We start from the raw sequence: 18,794 nt of genomic DNA on the forward strand, positions 1-18,794 counted from the left end.
ATTCAATTCCGCTTGTTCTTGTTCTAAGATATCACTTGTTCTTCAACTTGATGAATGTGATGATCCGTGACACTCATCATCATTCTCACCTATGAACGTGTGACTGACAACCACCTCCGTTCTACCTTCGATTGGGTGAATATCTCTTGGATTCCTGATACACGATGCATGGTTGATCGCCTGACAACCGAGTGCTCGCCTGACAACTGAGCCAGCCATTCCATGAGATCAGAGTCTTCGTGGTATAGGCTAGAACTGATGGCAGAATTCAAGAGAATCCGGAAGGTCTAACCTTGTCTATGGTATTCTGAGTAGGATTCAATGATTGAATGACTGTGACGTGCTTCAAACTCCTGAAGACGGGGCGTTAGTGACAGACGCAAAAGAATCACTGGATTCTATTCCGGCCTGATCGAGAACTGACAGATGGATAGCCGTGCCGTGACAGGGTACGTTGAACATTTCCACTGAGAGGATGGGAGGTAGCCACTGACAATGGTGAAACCCTTGCTTAAGCTTGCCATGGAAAGGAGTAGGAAGGATTGGATGAAGACATAGAGAGACGGAAGGGAAGGCATCTTCATACGCTTATCTGAAATTCCTACCAATGAATTACATAAGTATCTCTATCTTTATCTTTATGTTTTATTCGCATATCACCATACACATTTGAGTTTGCCTGACTAGGATTTACAAGGTGACCATAGCTTGCTTCATACCAACAATCTCTGTGGGATCGACCCTTACTCGCGTAAGGTTTATTACTTGGACGACCCAGTACACTTGCTGGTTAGTTGTGCGAAGTTGTGTTTATGCCATGGTGTTGAACAACACGTTTATGGATTATTTGAGTTGTAGTGATCACAATTTCGCGCTACCAATCAATCATCCTTAGAAGACTTTTCCTAGCCATTGCCAATGCTATCATTGATGAAACAAAGGGAGAACTGATTTTACAACTAGTGGAGAAGCACATCTTGTTCAAGATGCCTCTCCCCAGCTCTCTCTCTGAGAAAAGAGAGATTGATAAACCCCAATTTTAGGGTTTATCTTGTGTAGAATTTGGGGAGTTTTATCAATATTCTTTCACACTTATTCATATAAAATGCATAGTTTTGTGTCTCCTTCCTAATTCTGCTTCATGGTTGAAAACATGCTTCTTTGACCTTAAATATGTTATATTTTAATCTTCTTCTACTACCATTTGATGTATTGATATGTTTGTTAAGTGATTTCAGAGTTTATAGGGCAAGAACAGCCTAGAAGAGAGAAAGGAAGCATGCACAAGTGGAAGGAACATGAAGAATGGAGCTTTGGAGAATTGGCTGCGACGCGCACGCGTGGTCGACGCACACGTGTGGAGCATGGTTTTAAGATTGGCGCGCAAAAGTTGATGCATTCGCGTGGCTGAGCAAAAATCCCATCGACGCGTACGCGTGGCTGACGCACACGCGTGGCTGACGCACACGCGTGGCTTGCAAAACTCAAATGACGCGCACACGTGGCCGACGTGCACGCGTGACGTTCGACACGTGACATCATTAATGAACTCGTGGTTGGCGATTTCTGAGGAGCTCCAGGGCCAAATCCAACTTGATTCTTCATGGAAAAGATCCAGGAATCGATGGGGAAAAGGGGGACTCACACATTAGAGAATTTTTAGCTAGTTTTTGGAGTTTTAGTCTCTAGAGAGAGAAACTCTCCCTTCTCTCTAGGTTTTAGCTCTCTCAATTTCAATTTTACTTGGATCATTTGGTTAGATCTGTTTTAATTCAATTTTACATTGCTTTAATTTGTAGATCTCATTTTCCTACTCTTATTTAGTGTTCTTGTTATTCTAGTTATTTTGGATCTTGGAATTGGATCTTGTTTACATTGATTTCTATTAATGCATTGAGGAATTTCATGTTTGTTGTTGTTAATTACTTGATTGTTGTTAGTTGTTTATAGTAGATAACTTTGATTTAAAATTTCTTCTCAATTTCACAATGTCTTTCATTCTTGCTCACCAAGTATTTGAGGAAATGTCAATTATAATTATGGAGTAGATTTTCACTCTTGGCTTGGGGGTTGGGAAATTGGAAACAGTTGAATTGTCAAAGTCTTTTGTTGATTGACAATTGGAATTGCTAGTTGATTTGAATGCCACTAAAGCTAGTCTTTCCTTAGGATTTGACTAGGACTTGTGGACTCAAATTGATTATCTCCACTTTACTTTTCTTTATAGTTAGAGGTTAACTAAGTGGAGCAATAACCAATTCTTGTCACAATTGATGGAGGCAATGATGATAGGAATTCCAATTCTCACCCGTAGCCAAGGATTTTATATTTGATTGATTGTCATTCACCCTTGTTAGTTTAATTTCTTGGTTTCCTTAGTTCAATTGTTAATTGCTCATTGTTTTAATTCGTGTTTATTTACATTTCTTGTATTCAACTCCAAACTACCAGGAGAACTCCTAACCAATGACGTGCATCTTAGGGCAACTCCTAGGGAGAATGACCCGAGATTCTACTCCCGGTTATTAATTTTGAATTGTGGTGACACATTTTCTAAATTTGGTGCAGGATAGCTTGTTGGTTTAGACTATACTCATGATAGAATTTATTGGTAAATTCTATATCGACAAATATCTCCCATCAGAGATAACTGTGCAACACTTAGTATTCCAACCATCTCTCTCAGTGCAGAGCTTTACTAAGCCCCCAGACACCAATTTTAAGTTTGGTGTTGGGCGACCATCAACAAGCACTGAGAACAAAGGTATTAAAAAAGTACTTAAAGGCTGGAGAGACAAAAAGATTCCAATAGAAGGCCTCTCACCTGGAATGAGAGTTGTCTTCACTAAGAAACCAGTCATACCACATACAGTGAGTCATGTCTTATCTCTAGAGCTTGTGAAGCTCATCCATGAGAAGATAGAAAGAAAGTTCACTATAAGGGGCAAAATTCTGAGCCCATATCAATCTTCGTAAGGAGCTAACCATCAAGCTAGTGACATTAAAGGAGCGCTTGTTGGGAGGCAACCCAACCATAGTTATTATTTATGTTTTTCTTTGAATTCGTTTTTCTTAATTATTTTCTTTAGGTTCATGATCATGTGCATTAGTCAGAACAGAGACAGAAACGTTCAGAAGTGGAAACAGAACACCCTGGAGTACATGTCTTGTTGGTGTTGAACGCCAGACAAAAAGGCATGAGTGGGCATTCAACGCCCACAAAGGGTAACATTACTGACGTTGAACGCCAACCCTGGAACAGAGGCTGGGTGTTCAACGCCCAACAGAGCAGAAGACCTGGTGTTGAACGCCAGGAAAGAGGTCCTTCCTTGGCGTTCAACGCCAGGAAGCTGGCGTTGAACGCCAACTATGAAGCATGAGCTGGCGTTCAACACCCACAAGGGGGGCAAAGAATTTGAATTCCCTAACCTCTCAAGACCAGTGGGTCCCACAACATCTTCACCAACCCCACCTTTTTCCCTCTTCTTTTCACACTTCCCATCATACTCTTCCCTATAAACCCTCAACAAATCACATACATACCTCTTCCTCAAAACCATCATAACTCCCACCAACCCCCACCCACTAAAATTCAAACTTTCCCACCCATATTTTCCCCCAATCTTTCGAAACCCTAACCATAACCTCCCTATAAATACCCTTCTCATACCACTTATCCCACACACTACTCATACACGTTTAGCCCTCACTTGGCCGAATTGTTCTCCTCCATCTATCTCCATCTATTTTCTTCTTCTTCTACTCCATTCTTCCCTTTTGTTTATTTTTCTCGAGGACGAGCAAAGTTTTAAGTTTGGTATTGGAAAAGTCTTGCTTTTTGCTTTCCATTCCCACTTATGCCACCCAAGGTCGGAGAACCCTCTAGAAAGAGGAAAGGAAAGGCCGTAGCTGCCACCTCTGAATCTTAGGAGATGGAGAGATTCATCACCAAAGCCCATCAAGACCACTTCTATGAAGTAGTGGTAAAAAAAAAGGTGATCCCTGAGGTCCCTTTTAAGCTTAAGAAGAATGCGTATCTAGAGATCCGACATGAAATCCAGAGAAGAGGTTGGAAAGTCCTAACCAATCCCATCCAAGTGGTTGGGATCTTAATAGTGCAAGAGTTTTATGCTAATGCATGGATCACAAAAAACCATGACATTAGTGTGAACCTGCATCCTAAAAATTGGAGCACCATGGTCCGAGGGAGAATCTTAGACTTTAGCCCGGAAAGTGTGAGGTTGGCATTCAACTTGCCTTTGATACAAGGAGACCCACATCCTTACACTAGAAGAGTCAATTTTGATCAAATGTTGGATCAAGTGCTCTCAAACATATGTGTGGAGGAGCACAGTAGAAAAGAGATTCCCAAGACAAGCCTATCCAACTAAGAAGGCCTGACCTCAAGCCCAAAGCTAGAGGATGGTTGGAATTCATCCAACGCTCTATCATCCCTACTAGCAATCGGTTCGAAGTGACCATAGACCGAGCCATCATGATCCATTGCATCATGCTCGGAGAGGATGTGGAAGTACACGAGGTGATACCTCAAGAGTTATACAAAGTGGCGAACAAGCCCTCCACCCAAGCAAGGTTAGCTTTCCCTCATCTTATCTGTCACCTATGCAATTCAGTTGGGATTGTCATAGAAGGTGACCTTCCAATTGAGGAGGATAAGCCCATCACTAAAAGAAGGATGGAGCATACTAGAGAGCCGACACATGAACCACAACATGAGCATTTGGAGCCACCTCAACATGAGATCCCTGAGATGTCTCAAGGGATGTATTTTCCTCCTCAAAGCTATTGGGATCAATGGCATACTTCTATGGGAGAATTAAGCTCTAACATGAATCAGTTGAGGATGGAGCATCAAGAGTATTCCACCATCCTCAATGAAATTAGAGAAGATCAAAGAGCTATTAGGGAAGAACAACAGAGGCAAGGTGTGACATTGAAGAAATCAAGCACTTTATTGGATTCTCTAAAGGAAGTGGTAGCTGCCGTCACTAAGGTGGTCCTGTTCCATCACCCCTTGCTTTTATGTATTTTTCTATTTTCCATTATGTTTTATTGTCTGTTCTCGTGTTCTTATTGCATGATCATTTCTATCTATGTCCTAAAGTTATAAAATGTTCCATATATCTCTCACCTTACATAAAAGAAAATTTTATTTGAAAAAGAAAATTAAGATGCATGAATTTCAAGTTTTATCTTAAGAATAGTTCAATTATTTGATGTGGTGGCATTGCTTTTATTTTCTGAATGTATGAATGAACAGTGCATATTTGAAATTGGAATTAAGAATGTTGGCTCTTGAAAGAATGATGAAAAAGGAGAAGTATTATTGGTAATCTGAAAAATCAAAATCAAATTGATTCTTGAAGTAAGAAAAAGCAGTAAAAAGCAATAAAATAAAAAAATATATATGCTTGTTCGAAAAAAAAAGGCAAGCTGAAAAAGAAAGAGAAATAAAAAGCAGAAAAAAGCCAATAGCTCTTTAAACCAAAAGGCAAGAGCAAAAAGCCAATAACCCTTTAAACCAAAAGGTAAGGGTAAAAGGATCCAAGGCTTTGAGCATCAATGGTTAGGGGGGCCTAAAAGAAACAAAATCTTGGCCTAAGCACTCCAAAGAAATAGTGTCCCTAACTATATTCTTGTGGTGTGAAGGTGTCAAGTAAAAAGCTTGAGACTGAGTAGTTAAAGTCATGATCCAAAGCAAAAAGAGTGTGCTTAAGAACTCTGGACACCTCTATCTGTGGATTCTAGCAAAGCTGAATCATAATCTGAAAGGGTTCACCCAGTTAAGTGTCTGTGGCATTTATATATCCGGTTGTAATATTGGAAAACAAAGTGCTTAGGGCCACGACCAAGACTTTAAAAAGCTGTGTTCAAGAATAAAAAAGAACTAAACTAGGAGAGTCAATAATATCATCTGGATTCTAAGTTTCTAAAGAGGCCAACACTTCTAAGTTTCAATGGATAGTGAGATGCCGAAACTATTTAGAAGAAAAAAAAAGCTACTAAGCCCCACTCATTTAATTGAAATTGAGCTTCATTGAAAACTCTGAGATTTATTGTATCTTACTCTTCTTTTCTATCCTACTTTGTTTTTAGTTTCTTGGGGACAAGCAACGTTTAAGTTTGGTGTTGTAATGAACAGATATTTTATACGCTTTTTGGCATCATTTTCATATAGTTTTTAGCATATTTTGTTTAAATTTTATTAATTTTTCATAGGTTTTAGTGTAAAATTCACATTTTTGGATTCTACTTTGACTTTGTGTATTTTTATGCAATTTCAGGTATTTTCTGGCTAAAATTGAAGAGCTGGAGACACAGTCTAATTTAGAGGCAGAGAAAGCACTACAGATGCTGTCAAGATCTGACCTCTATGCACTTGAAGGAGCTTTTCTAGAGCTACACAAGTCCAAATGGAGCGTTCTTAACGACTATTGAAAGTTAACATCCAGGGATTTCCAGAAATATTTAATAGTCTAAACTTTGCTTCAAAATTAAAGGTCCAAAACTGGCGTTCAATGCCAGCCATCGACCCCAGTCCTGGCGTCCAACGCCCACAAGGAGGTGACCAGCATACAACGCCCAAAAGGGGGCCCTTAGCCAGTGTTCAACGCCTCTAGGGAATCCTAGCACGTGGGAGACACTAAAGCTCATCCCATACACTCACCAAGTGGACTCTGTTAGTGGATTTTTGCACTACAAGCCTAAGCCTGTCATATTTCTGTAATCCTTAATTATTAGATTAGTATATATAGACAAAAGTTCACCATTGTTAAGGGATTTTTTGGGAGACTTTTGATCTCTTGCCTATTTTCACGTTTACCATTATATTTTTCTATCAGCATGAGTCACTAAACCTCCTAGGTTAAAGTTAGGAGCTCTATTGAGTTTTATGAATTAATAAAAGTACTACTATTCTATTTTCAATCTCTGTTTGATTTTATTATAAGATATATCTTCGTTCTTCAACCTTATGAATTAGTTGAACTAGCACAAGGTTATCTCTATTCTACATGGTTCAGCGAGCGTCTTTCATCAGATATCAATGAACCACTCGCTTGAGAATACGTCTCTCAGACGATTAATCCACGACTTCGTTGGGGACTTCTCGAGATATCAGTTCAGCTGAGGTATGGGGAGATTAGGGTCTTTGTGGTAAAGGCTAGAATCAAGGTGCAACATTCTCTAATTCGGAAGATTCGACCTTGTTTGTGGCGTTTTGAGTAGTATCACCAAGGGAATGAACTGTAGGAGCTTCACCCTTATTCAGATTGGATGCACACTAAACCTGGTGTTCAGCCCAGAGGAAGATTGGAGACCTCTCAAACTGGTGTTGATCACATACAGCCTACTATAGAAGAAATCATTCACAGTTGGATTAGATAGCAAGAAAGTATTTATCAAGAAGAACAAAGTATCTCCGAAGCCTTAACCATCTTCTTATCATTAAATTCACAACCACTGAGTAATGTTTTCTTATTACTTTTATGCGTTTAAACAACTTTTCTATCTGCCTAACTAAGATTTACAAGATAACCACTATTTGATCCAAGCTGACAATCCTTATGGGATCGACCCTGACTCACCTCAGGTATTACTTGGACGACCCAGTGCACTTGTTGGTTTAGTTGTACGGAGTGTGGGAATATGTGCACCAGTCCCCATCTTTGATTCTTGCGCGCTTAGTCCGGTCAAGGTAGTTAGAAGCATCATTCTTTGTGAAACCCAATAGTGAATACCCTCCAGCAATCCCCGCCATATAACCAAGTATATTTGACGTAGGTAGCCCATAACTTTGCATACCATCTAGCTAATCCTTTGCCGCACCTGAAACCCGACGGAATTTAGGAATCAAGTTTACGATACACCTAGCTACTAACTCATGGTTGTGCTCGAGGATGACTTTCCGGACCTTCCAGTTCGAAATTTCTATGTCAAGATATATGGACAATTTAGCCTGTTAGTTCATCCGTGTCTCAAGCTTATGACATCTTTTTCTATCCAATCTGTTATAGTGCTTTTCATCCCTTAACCCAGCTCTGTTATAAAAGAATCTCTTCCTAATTAGATTTTTGGCATCATCTTTCCCATAGTCTCTTTTACATACACCAAACCCATGGCACTTCCCAAACCTCATATAGAATTCATAAGCACATTCCTCCGTTCAGAAAACCTTGTTCTCTATTTCAACTGCAATAAGACCAAATACATCTCCATAATGCGACAGGTCATCCTGGCCATTTGAATCCAATTGCTCAACATCAAATTCATTAGCATCTGAACTGACTACGTCGCCAACATAATCACTTTCATCTCTCACAAAACCAAAATATATTAAAAATTTGTTGTCCAAGCTTGGCATGAGTAAGGCTAATCCTATGGCTACTTCTATGATATCTTTAATGCATTTTAAAAAAATGAAGATGGAGCACAACTGAGCACTAACCTTCGAGCAGCACGGCTAGCAGAACCGCGAGACCTGGCGAGCAGAACCGCGAGACCTGGCGAGCAGAATCGCGAGATAGAGGCGAGTAGAACCATGAGACAGAGGTGAGTAGAACCACAAGACAAAAGCGAGCAACTTTTCTAGCAGAACGGTGAGAGGGACGCCAAGCAAAACAGCAAGAGGAATGGCATTCAAGGACGAAACTGGTTGCGATCTTGAGCGCCAAGGGTGGCAACGGTGAGATAGATGGCGGCATGATGGAGGTTAGGGTTTTTTGAATGAGTACTGATGGTGAAAAGCCAAAATATACACTGATGGAGGTTAGGGTTTTCTGAATGTGATGGAGCTCCAAGGAAAGGCCATTCAAAGCAGCATCGAGGAAGACAACGACTACTGACGGTGACGGTGAGATCAAGCTCGAGGAAGACCACTATAATGAATGACGAAGATGAGGATTACGGTGATGAAGGATGGGTGCGATGAAGGCGATGAAGGCTGGGTGAGATGAAGGGCAGTGATGAAGATGACGATGATGGTGATGAAGGCTCCTGGGTGCGATAAAGCTGAACGATGAACGCCGAAGGAAGCTGCTGGGTTCGAGAGTGAAGATGAAGTGACGGCACTGTATGTTTAGGGTTTGAAAGTGAATTTTAGGGTTAAAAAGGAATTTGGAAACTATTGTGTTGTTATTATCATTTTTAGGGTCAAAATTTGAAAACTTAGAAAAAAAAGGTTAAGCGTGGAAAAAAAATAAGTGGGAAACTAAATTTTAGGGAAGAGAACTCTATCGGCATGTTTTTTTACGGTGCCAAAATAAACACAGTATAGCCACGCTTTTAGAGCGTGCCGATTTCCCTCTATGGCCACGCTTTTTAAGCGTGCCAAAAAAAGTGTGGCCAAATTTCAAATCAGTGGCCACCTTAGTAAAAGCGTGCTGATTTCCTTCTATGGCCACACTTGAAAAGCGTGGCAATAAAAAAGCATGGCCAAATTTCAAATAAGTGGTCACCACTCTTGTAAAAGTGTGCCGATTTCCCTCTTTGGCGGAAAAAAAAGCGTGGCCAAATCACAAATCAGTAGCCACCCTCGCAAAAGCGTGGCCATTGACCACTTTTGGGCACGCTTTAAAAGCGTGGCAAGAAAAAAGTGTGTCGACAGGCCTTTTTTCTTGTAGTGCATCATCTATACAGAATTTCTCGCTATGGCTAGTGCATTCAACCTGAAAAAAATTAATCAACAAATAACTCGTCATCTAATTTCCTCACGCTCCCTAATATATTTAAAGTAAGATCCCTATGAAAAGAATATTGTACTACTTAATACTTCTACGACACACATTACAAATCCCTCCGGCAGTACTAAGCACATTCACACTAACAAGTATCACTCCATAAATACAACCATTCCTAAAATTGCATCCACCAGATACTCCATCGCACATACTGATGAGCGGATAATTTATACGCTTTTTGGCATTGTTTTTACATAGTTTTTAGTATGTTTTAGCTACTTTAAATTATATTTTTATTAGTTTTTATGCAAAAATCACATTTCTGGATTTTACTATGAGTTTGTATGTTTTTCTGTAATTTCAGATATTTTTTGGCTGAAGTTGAGAGACCTGAGCAAAAATCTGATTTCAGAGGCTGAGAAAGGACTGCAGATGCTGTTGGATTCTGACCTTCCTATACTCAAACGCATTTTTCTGGAGCTACAAAAATCCAATTGGTGCGTTCTCAATTGGGATGGAAAGCTAACATCTTGGGCTTTCCAGCAATGTATAATAGTTCATACTTTTCCCGATATTTGATGGCCCAAACTAGCATTCAAACGCCAGCTAGAGACCCTTTTCTAGCGTAAAACGCCGAAACTGGCACCAGAACTGGAGTTAAACGCCCAAACTAACATCCAAGCTGGCGTTTAACTTTAGAAAAGGCCTATGCACGTGTAAAGCTCAATTTTCAGTCCAAGCACACACCAAGTGGGTCTCAGAAGTGAATTTCTGCACTATCTGCACTTAGTTACTTATTTTTTATAATCCTTAGTAACTAGTTTAGTATAAATAGCACTTTTTACTATTGTATTAAGGGAGCTTATGGCATTTTTCACATTTGGGAGGCTGGCCATTCGGCCAAGCCTAGACCTTTTTCTCTTATGTATTTTCCAACGGTGGAGTTTCTATACCTCATAGATTAAGGTGCGGAGCTCTGCTGTTCTTCATGACTTAATGCAAATACTATTTTTTTTCTTTCAATTCACACTTACTTCTTCTCCAAGATATACTCTCGTACTTAATTCAGTTAAGTCGGAATGAAGGGGTTATCCGTGACAATCATCCACTATCTTCGTTACTCGCTTAGTCAAGATACGCATGCCTGACAACCACAAGCGGTCTACATGATGTTCAACGTAGTCATTGGACGACAGCCAGAGTATAGTCTCTTGGGTCTCTGATCCACGGATTTGACTTGCCTCTCTTGACATCAGAGCATTCGAATCCATGAGATTAGAACCTTCGTGGAAGAGCCTAGAACCAATTGGCAGCATTCCTGAGATCCGGAAAGTCTAAACCTTGTCTGTGGTATTCCGAGTAGGATCTGGGACGGGATGATTGTGACGAGTTTCAAACTCACGAATGTTGGGCACAGTGACAGTGTGCAAAAGGATAGAGAGATCCTATTCCGACACAAGTGAGAACCGACAAATGATTAGTCGTGTGGTAGCTGTGTCTGGTATTTTTCATCCGAGACGAGAAATCCGACAGTTGATTAGCCGTACAGAAACCATAGCTGGACCATTTTCACTGAGAGGACGGATGGTAGCAATTGACAATGGTGATCCACCAACATATAGCTTGCCATGGAAGGGAGCACGCATAATTGGATGAAGACATTAGGAAAGCAGAGGTTCAGAAGCAACAAAGCATCTCCAAACGCTTATCTGAAATTCCCACCAATGAATTACATAAGTATCTTTATTTTAATTTATGTTTTATTTATCTTTCAATTATCAAAACTCATAACCAATTGAATCCGCCTGACTAAGATTTACAGGATGACCATAGCTTGCTTCAAGCCGGCAATCTCCGTGGGATCGACCCTTACTCGCGTAAGGTTTTATTACTTGGACGACCCAGTGCACATGTTGGTTAGTTGTACCAGAGTTGTGAAAAGTGTGATCACAATTCCGCGTACCAAGTTTTTGGCGCCGTTGCTGGGGATTGTTCGAGTTTGGACAACTGACGGTTCATCTTGTTGCTTAGATTAGGTAACCTTCTTTCTTTTTTTAACCTTTATTTTCTTTTTAAAAAAATAAATAAAAAAAGAAAAAATTTAATAAAATCATAAAACCAAAAAAATTTTGTGTTTCTTGTTTGAGTCTAGTGTCAAATTTTAAGTTTGGTGTCAACTGCATGTTTTTAATTTTTCTTAGATTTTCGAAAATTCATGCATTGTGTTCTTCTTTGATCTTCAAGTTGTTCTTGATGATTTTCCTTGTTTGATCTTTAATTTTTCTTGTTTTGTGTCTTTTATTGTTTTTCTGGTGCATTTTCGAATTGTTAGTGTCCCTAGTACAAAAGTTCTTAAGTTTGGTGTTGTGCATGTCTTTCTTTTCTTAAAAATTTTCAAAAATATGTTCTTGATGTTCATCATGATCCTCAAAGTGTTCTTGGTGTTCATCTTGACATTCAAAGTGTTCTTACATGCATTATTTGTTTTGATCTTAAATTTTTATGTTTTGTTTCATTTAGTTGTTTTTCTCTCTCCTCATTAAAAATTCAAAAGTAAAAAAAAATCTTTTCCTTATTCTTCTCATAATTTTCGAAATTTTGAGTTGAAATGGTCAAAATTTTTTAAAATTTAGTTATTTCTTGTTAGTCAAGTCAAAATTTCAATTTAAAAACTTTATTTTTCAAATCTTATTCAAAATCAATTCTTTTTCATTTTTTTTATGATTTTCGAATTTCATTCTTAAAATTTTTTAAAATCTTTTTTATTTTTCTTTTAATGTTTTCAAAAATTTTAAAACTAATTTTTCAAAAATCTTTTTCTTACTTTTATTTCATATTTTTGAAAATCCTTACTAACAATTAATGTTTTGATTCAAAAAATTCAAGTTTGTTACTTTCTTGTTAAGAAAGGTTCAATCTTTGAATTCTAGAATCATATCTTTTAGTTTCTTGTTAGCCAAGTCATCAAATTTAATTCTAAAAATCAAATCTTTTTAATTTTTTTCAATTCCTTTTCAAAATAAATTTCAATCATATCTTTTTAAAATTTTAATTTCAAAATCTTTTTCTAACTTCTTATCTTTTCAAAATTTATTTTCAAATGTTTTTCAACTAACTACTTGACTTGTTTGTTTTAATTCAAAAAAAAGTTTACTATTTCTCATCTTTTTCAAAACCACCTAACTACTTTTCCACTTCTAATTTTCGAAAATCACTAACCACTTTTTCAAAAATATTTTTAATTAACTAATTGTTTTAGTTTTTAATTTTCTTGTATTTCTTTTCCAAATTTTCGAAACTAACTTAATTAATTAAATAAAAATATAAATATTTTTCTTTTCCCTCTCCTTAAAATTTGAATACTCTCTCTCTCTCTCATCTCTTTCTATTTATTTTATTTAATTGCTAACACTTCTCTTCTACTCATAATTCGAACCCCTCTCTCTCTCTCTCTTCTCTCTGTTCGAATTACTCATCTCCTCTCTCTTCTCATTCTTCTATTCTTCTATTCTTATACTCACATAAAGGAATCTCTATACTGTGACATAGAGGATTCTACTACTCCCTTTGTTCTCTTTTTTTTCATATGAGTAGGAATAAGGATAAGGACATTCTTGTTGAAGTTGATCCTGAACCTGAAAGGACTCTGAAGAGGAAGCTAAGAGAAGCTAAAGCACAACACTTCGGAGAGGACCTTACAGAAAATTTCAAAAAAGAAGCAAACATGGCAGCCGAACCCAACAACAATGCTAGAGATGCAAGGAAGATGCTTTGTGACTATACTGCACCAACTTTCAACTTCTATGGAAGAAGAATCTCAATTTCTGTCATTGGAGCAAACAACTTTGAGCTTAATCCTCAATTAGTTTCTCTAATGCAGCAGAATTGCAAGTTTCATGGACTTTTATCGGAAGATCCTCATTAGTTCTTAGCTGAATTCTTGCAGATCTGTGATACTGTTAAGACCAATGGAGTTGATCTCGAGGTTTACAGACTTATGCTTTTTCCCTTTGCTGTAAGAGACAGAGCTAGGATATGGTTGGACTCACAATCTAGAGAAAGCCTAAACTCTTGGGACAAGTTGGTCACTGCTTTCTTGGCCAAATTCTTTCCACCTCAAAAGCTGAGCAATTTTAGAGTGGACGTCCAAACCTTCAGACAGAAAGAAGGTGAATCCCTCTATGAAGCTTGGAAAAGATACAAGCAATTGATCAGAAGGTGTCCTTCTGACATGCTTTCAGAATGGAGCATCTTAGATATATTCTATGATGGTCTGTCTGAATTGTCCAAGATGTCATTGGACCACTCTTCTGGTGGATCTCTTCATCTGAAGAGAACCCCTGCAGAAGCTCAGGAACTCATTGAGGTAGTTGCAAATAATCAGTTCATGTACACTTCTGAAAGAAATCCTGTGAGTAATGGGATGACTCAGAAAAAAGGAATTCTTGAGATTGATACTCTGAAGCTTCCTCTGAAGGAGAAGCTTAAGACCCTGAGAATCCTGCAATGGAAGAGGTGAATTACCTGGGAGAATCCTATGGAAACACCTATAATCCTTCATGGAGAAATTATCCAAATTTCTCATGGAAGGATCAACAGAAGCCTCAACAAAGCTTCAATAATAATAATGGTGGGAGAAATAGGTTTGGCAATAGCAAGCCTTTTCCATAATCTTCTCAGCAATAGACAGAGAATTCTGAGCATAGCATCTCTGGCTTAGCAATCATAGTCTTTGATATATCTAAGACCACTCTCAGCTTCATGACTGAAACAAGGTCCTCCATAAAAAATTTGGAGGCACAAGTGGGTCAGCTGAGTAAAAGAGTTACTGAAATTCCTCCTAGTACTCTCCTAAGCAATACAGAAGAGAATCCAAAGAGAGAGTGCAAGGCCATCAATACATCCAAAATGGCTGAACCTAAAGAGGAGGAAGAGGCAGTGATTTCTAGTGAGGAAGATGTTGCTGGACGTCCACTGACCACTAAGGGGTTCCCTAATGAGGAACCAAAGGAATCTGAGGCTCATATAGAGACCATAGAGATTCCACTGAACTTCCTATTACCATTTATGAGCTCTGATGAGTATTCTTCCTCTGAAGAAGATAAAGATATTGTTAAAGAGCAAGTTGCTCGATACCTAGGAGCAATCATGAAGCTGAATGCCAAGTTATTTGGTAATGAGACTTGGGAGGATGAATCTCCATTACTCATCAGTGAACTGAATGCGTTGGTTCAGCAAAAATTACCTCAGAAGAAACCGGATCTCGGAAGGTTTTTAATACCTTGTACTATAGGCACCATAACCTTTGAGAAGGCTCTGTGTGATCTGGGGTCAGGTATAAACCTCATGCCACTCTCTGTAATGTAGAAACTAGGAATCTTTGAGGTACAAGCTACAAGAATCTCACTAGAGATGGTAGACAAATCAATGAAACAGGCTTATAGACTTGTAGAGGATGTCTTAGTGAAAGTTGAAGGCCTTTACATCCCTGCTGACTTCATAGTCCTAGACACTGGGAAGGATGAGGATGAATCCATCATCCTTAGAAGACCCTTCCTAGTAAGAGCAAGGGCTGTGATTGATGTGGATTGATGATCGAATTTCTATTGGTGAAGAAATTTAAAAATATAACCGCGTTATAAGTATAGTTTCTAAACCAACAAAGAATCCTTTCGTACAAAAGTTTTGGTTGTCACAAGTAACAAACCCAGTAAAATTTATAAACCGAAGTATTCAAACCTCGGGTCGTCTTCTCAAGGAATTAGAGGGAGGTGTGTTTTATTATTGGTTATGAAAAACAGTAATTTTGGGTTTTTGAAAAGTTTGAACAAGAGAAATAAATTACAGGAATTAAATTAATAACTAATAAAGCTCTTGGCAAGGTATGAGAATTGGAAATCCTATCCTAGTTATCCTTATCAATTGTGATGAGAATTAGCTTTTGCTCCCACTTGGTCAACCTCTAACTATGAAGGTATGTTAAGTGGATGAATCAATTTGATTCCTCAAGTCCTAGTCAATTCATAAGAAAAGACTAGAGTTAGAGGAATTCAAATCAATCAGCAAAGAATCCCAATTTTCAATCATCAGCTGAGTTTGATAACTCAAGAGTCTCTAATTACTCAACCAAAGCTAAGAGTGTAAAAAGCTAAATTAAAATCATAAATATCTGAAATACCTCAAATTGTATTAAATAGAAAATCAATCTAAACATAAAAAAGTTCATAAACCAAATTGAGAAAATAAATAAAAGGAATATTGAACCTGTAATTTGAAAAGAAGTAACCTAAACATAATAGAAATCCTAAATCCTAATCCTAAGAGAGAGGAGAGAACCTCTCTCTCTAAAAACTACATCTAATCCTAAAATTATGTATATGAGAAGTTGTTGTATGAATTGATGCATTCCCCCACTTTATAGCCTCTAATCTGTGTTTTCTGGGTCGAGAACTGGGTCAAAATAGCCCAGAAATCACTGGTTGCGAATTCAAACACGCTGATTTTTCTGCAGAACGATGCATCCGTGTGATTCACGCGCGCGTGTCATTTTTCTGTACGGACACTATAGTAAATTATATATCATTTCAAAGCCCCAGATGTCAGCTTTCAAGCACAACTGGAATTGCATCATTTGGACTTTTGTAGCTCAAGTTATGATCGTTTGAGTGCGAAGAGGTCAGGCTGGACAGCTTAGCAATTTCTTCAACTTCTTGTATTCCTTCTACTTTTGCATGCTTCCTTTCCATCCTCTGAGCCATTCCTACCCTGTAATCCCTGAAATCACTTAACACACATATCAAGGCATCGAATGGTAATAAGAGAGGATTAAACATAGCAAATTTAAAGCCCAAAGAAGCATGTTTTCAATCATAGCACAAAATCCGGAAGAAAAAAGTAAAACCGTGCAAATAGTATGAATAAGTGTGAGACTAGTGGATAAAATTCACTCAATTAAGTACAAGATGTACCATGAAATAGTGGTGCATCAAATCTCCCCACACTTAAACAGTAGCATGTCCTCATGCTAAGCTCAAGAGAAGCTATAAGAGTGAAAAGGAATGGTAAGACTTATGAAAATGCAATGCAACCTATGTATATGAATGCAACTATATGCTGAGACGTTTCTATCTACTTGGTTAAAAGTAAATAAGTTCTCCAAGACAAACATAAATCAAATTCCACTAATTCAAATCATACAGTAAAGACAAGTAAATTTGTAAGAAGTTAGCTCATGAAAGCAGGGAACATAGAATCAAGCATTGAACCCTCACTGGTAGTGTATATCACTCTAACTCTCTCAAGTGTCTAGGGTTAATCACTCTACTTTTCTCTAGTCATACTTTCTAAACTTTGTTCTTCATCTAACCAATCAACAAGTATTTAATGTACCAATGCAAACATCATGAGGTCTTTTCAAGGTTGTAATGAGGCTAAGGTAAAGGTGAGGATATATATGGCTAAGTGAGCTATGAATTAAATCTTTGACTAGTCTAAGCTCTCACCTAACATACACATACTCTATATAACTCTAAAATCATGCCTAACTACCCAAAATTCCCATTTTTTTCATCTCATACTCATGCATCAACATTTCTTTTAATTTTTATCACAAATGCATTGATCTTTTTCTTAACTTAACTTAGCATTTGGGGTAATTTTGTCCCCTTATTTATTTACTTATTTATTGAATATTTTTTTGGATTTTTTCTTTTTTTTCTCTCATTTTTTTATTATTTTATTTATTTATTTATTTATTAAATAGAAAAATAAACATAACTTATCAATGCACATGGATTTTTAAATTTTCTGGTCTCACATGAGTAGGTACCCGAATTCCCAATATTTTATCAAAGTAAAAACATAACACATTCCCTTATTAACCCATGTTCCCACAGTTTTCCCACACTTAGTTGATACACAATCTCTATCTTAAGCTAACCAAAGATTTAATTGTGGTGATTACTTGTTTTTTCACTTAAGGCTAGTGATGTGGTAAAATATAGAACAAATGGGATTAAAAAGGCTCAAAGTGGCTAACAAGGGTAATTTGAAAGGGTAGGCTTGATGACAAGTCATCATATACCCATTTTTCAAGCTAATTTCACTTGTTTTATTAGTCTTTATGCACTTTCTTGCATCCTAAGTAAGTGATTTGGAGTGAAAATGCATAACTTCTTTAAATCAAACAACCACCATGAAATTAATGTTAATTCATGAGGTTTAAGCTAATTTTAATTGAATTTTAATTGATTTATAAGCCTTATGAATTTAGTGATACTTGGAGTGGTTGTTTTGGTTTATTTTAGGTGAAGAAAAGAATAAAAGAGAAAAGCGTGGCCTAAGAAAGCGTAACCCAAGGAGAAAGAAGCGTGGTCAAAGGAAGGAAAAGTGTGCCGCATGCAATGGAGGAGGCAAGCATTGCCCTCCACAAGGGCACACTGCCCTCTAGGAGGGCAACATAAGGGAACAAGGCAAAGAAGGCAATTCTGCCCTGCCCACTACAAGGGCAGAGCACAAATTTGTGCCTTGGAATCAAGAAGAAGAAAATGTTGCCTTGCCCTCCACAAGGGCAGTATCGGGCTCACAAGGGGAGAAAATCAAAAGAAAATGTCTCCAAATGCTTGCCACAAGAGTGGAACACGGGACCATGAGGAAGCAAGGAACTAAGTCCCATTATCGTGCTAAGAAAGCCAAAGATAATGAATAAGCGTGTGTAGCAGCCAGGATTCGAACGCGGGACTTCATTTTGGAAACACTGCCCTGCCCTCCGCGAGGGCAGGGCAGCATTTTGTTGGTGCATGAATATGGCGCACCAGGGTCAATTCTGGCGCACCACGGCATGACTCTGGCAGCACCAGCGCGCACCAAATCACAATTCTGGCGCACCAACTTTTTCTGCCCTGCCCTTCGTGAGGGCAGGGCAGCATCCTGTGCACCAAGGCACCATTCTGGCGCATCATGGCATGATTCTGGCAGCATCAGCACGCACCGTGGCACATCTCTGGCGCACCAATTTTTCCTGCCCTGCCCTCCGCAAGGGCAGGGCAGCGTTCTGCGCACCAAGACCGCACCAGCCCGCACCAAGCCGCACCACAC

This window comes from Arachis duranensis, chromosome 4, assembly GCF_000817695.3.
Source record: "Arachis duranensis cultivar V14167 chromosome 4, aradu.V14167.gnm2.J7QH, whole genome shotgun sequence".
Taxonomy (NCBI): domain Eukaryota; kingdom Viridiplantae; phylum Streptophyta; class Magnoliopsida; order Fabales; family Fabaceae; genus Arachis; species Arachis duranensis.